This window comes from Lolium perenne, chromosome 2 (assembly GCF_019359855.2).
Source record: "Lolium perenne isolate Kyuss_39 chromosome 2, Kyuss_2.0, whole genome shotgun sequence".
Taxonomy (NCBI): Eukaryota; Viridiplantae; Streptophyta; class Magnoliopsida; order Poales; family Poaceae; genus Lolium; species Lolium perenne.
The window spans coordinates 274,616,385-274,619,219 of NC_067245.2; the positions used below are offsets into that span (position 1 = coordinate 274,616,385).

Sequence of the window (2,835 nt, forward strand, 5' to 3'; positions counted from 1 at the left end):
CCGCTCTAGCCCGCCTACCGCCCGCCTCTCGCCCCGCTCTCGCCCGCTCTCGCCCGCACTCTCGCCCGCCTCGCTCTCGCCCCGCGCCGCCAACGCTCTCGCCCCGCTCCCGCCTCCCTCCCGCCTCGCTCTCGCCGCCAACGCGGGCGGCAGCCGGGCGGGAGCGGGCGATAGCGCCGGGCGCCCCCGCCGTCGCCCCTCCCTCTCGTCTCGCCCGCCTCCTGCCTCTCTCCCGCCCCGCGCCGGGCGGTACACCCCCGCTCTCTCCCGCGTTGGCACCAGCCTTAACATCTGTTCTCAATCCACACGGCATAAGCAGTGACGCACGGCGACACACCGGGCGTCCTCACACCGAGACACCGGTTCTGTTGACGGTCATGGATTCACCGCTGAGCCAGCCCACGCTGCTCGCGCTGTCGCTCCTCCTCCTAGCTCTGTACCTCGCCCGCCGCTGCCTGCTCGGCAAGAGGCGGAACTACCCGCCCGTGGCCGGCACCATGCTCCACCAGCTGGTCAACTTCGGCCGCCTGGCCGAGTACCAGACGGAGCTCTCCCACAGGTACCGCACCTTCCGCATGCTCACCCGACCTGCAACTACGTGTACACCGTCGACCCGGCCAACGTGGAGTACATCCTCCGCACCAACTTCGCCAACTACGGCAAGGGGACGATGACCCACGACGTGCTGGAGGACCTCCTCGGCGACGGGATCTTCAACGTGGACGGCGCCAAGTGGCGGCACCAGCGCAAGGTCGCGAGCTTCGAGTTCTCCACCCGGGTGCTGCGCGAGTACAGCACCGGCGTGTTCCGCGACACGGCCGCGGAGCTCGCGGGCATCGTGGCGGTGGCGGGCGGCGGCGGGGAGAGAGCGGTGGACATGCAGGATCTGTTCATGCGATCGACGCTGGACTCCATCTTCAAGATCGGGTTCGGGGCCAACCTGGGCGGGCTGTCCGGGTCCAGCCAGGAGGGCGCGGCGTTCGCCAGGGCGTTCGACGACGCCAGCGAGCAGGTGCTGTACCGGTTCTTCGACCCGCTCTGGAAGGCCAAGAAGCTCCTCAACATCTCGTCGGAGGCGGCCATGAAGCGGTCGGTGCGCACCATCAACGACTTCGTGTACGCCGTCATCGACAGGAAGATCGAGCAGATGGGCAGGGACCAGCACGAATTCGTAAGTTTTTTCTTGCCACACTGCATCGCTGGAGCTAGCCTGCAATCACATGGGCACTGGACAGTACAAGTAGCACCAAATCAGCAAATCTGGCATCGTGTGACATTACTTAATTTGGCAGGCCAAGAAAGAGGACATTTTGTCAAGATTTCTACTCGAGAGGGAGAACGACCCGGGCTGTTTCGACAACAAGTACCTGCGGGATATCATACTGAACTTCGTGATCGCCGGCCGCGACACCTCGGCGGGGACGCTGTCGTGGTTCCTCTACGTGCTGTGCCGCAACCAGCACATCCAGGACAAGATCGCCGGAGAGGTGCGCGAGGCCACCACCGGCGACCGGGACGTCGGCGTCCAGGAGTTCACGGCGTGCCTGACCGAGGGCGCCATCAACAGTATGCACTACCTCCACGCCGCACTGACAGAGACGCTCCGGCTCTACCCTGCGGTGCCTACGTGAGTCGATCTGATCAGCTCGCAGCATTTACGACGTACGTCGCAATCAGGGAAATGATTTAGCACACCTCATTTTTGGTTGTTTTCCTGTAGGATGTCAAGTACTGCTTCTCCGATGACACGTTGCCGGACGGGCACGCCGTGAAGAAAGGGGACATGGTGAACTACCAGCCGTACCCGATGGGCAGGATGAAGTTCCTGTGGGGCGACGACGCCGAGGAGTTCAGGCCGGAGAGGTGGCTCGACGACGACGGCGCCTTCGTCCCCGAGAGCCCGTTCAAGTTCACGGCTTTCCAGGTGATGAAATCCCTATTCTACTACTACTAGTTCATTACAGTATGTCACCAATATGAACCAGATCGAAGTGTCCATATCACGTGACGTACAATACATGTTTGGCCTCTTGCTCAATACAGGCGGGTCCTCGAATCTGCCTGGGAAAGGAGTTTGCGTACAGGCAGATGAAGATATTTGCGGCTATTCTTCTCTACATGTTCAGGTTTGAGATGTGGGAGCGCGACTCCACCGTAGGGTACAGGCCCATGCTTACGCTCAAAATGGATCGCCCGCTCTACGTTCGTGCGCTTCCCCGGCGATCAAGTGCACAACGTGCCTGATGAAACCGAAATCTGAAATGTCCCAATACTTTGCACATATGTCTCGGTGCTTCATTATGTTTAAGTAGATTCGATGATATCATCTGTATATATGAAGATGTCTCGTTCTGTGTAATCACACTTGTATGTCAGTATGCGTCAGATAAATCTTTCTATTTAATAGGTGATCTCATTTCTTTTCATATGCCGGCATATCCACCTCATCGAGCATCTTTGACCAATCATACCTTGCCATGTCATTTAAACCTCCCACATCATCTCCACCACGTCATCCACCGCAGCACAACAAAATAATTACTGTATGATTCTCTTATATTAGTAGTAATACCAAATAACGTCACACCACCATTATGCTGCCATTCACGCCATTAATGCTCAAAAGTATGACATGCTCCATTTCTTTTCACCTTCGCATTCACATAACCCATTAGCGCTTGGGAGTTTAGGAGTCGTCTCCTCCCATTCCACTCCCCACCATGGTCATCTCCTTCAGTTCCATCCTCCACCATGCTTCATTTCTGGGTGTATAAATACCTACTTCCCCTCCCAATCCCTCTCAGGCTTCCATGCCACGACGTTCCTGGAACTGAT

General features: G+C 58.0%; 1 pseudogene; it reads left to right on the forward strand.

The window, feature by feature from the left end:
• Positions 1 to 297: 297 nt before the first annotated feature.
• On the forward strand, positions 298 to 2,428 carry LOC127336418 (cytochrome P450 704C1-like; annotated as a pseudogene).
• Positions 2,429 to 2,835: the final 407 nt, after the last annotated feature.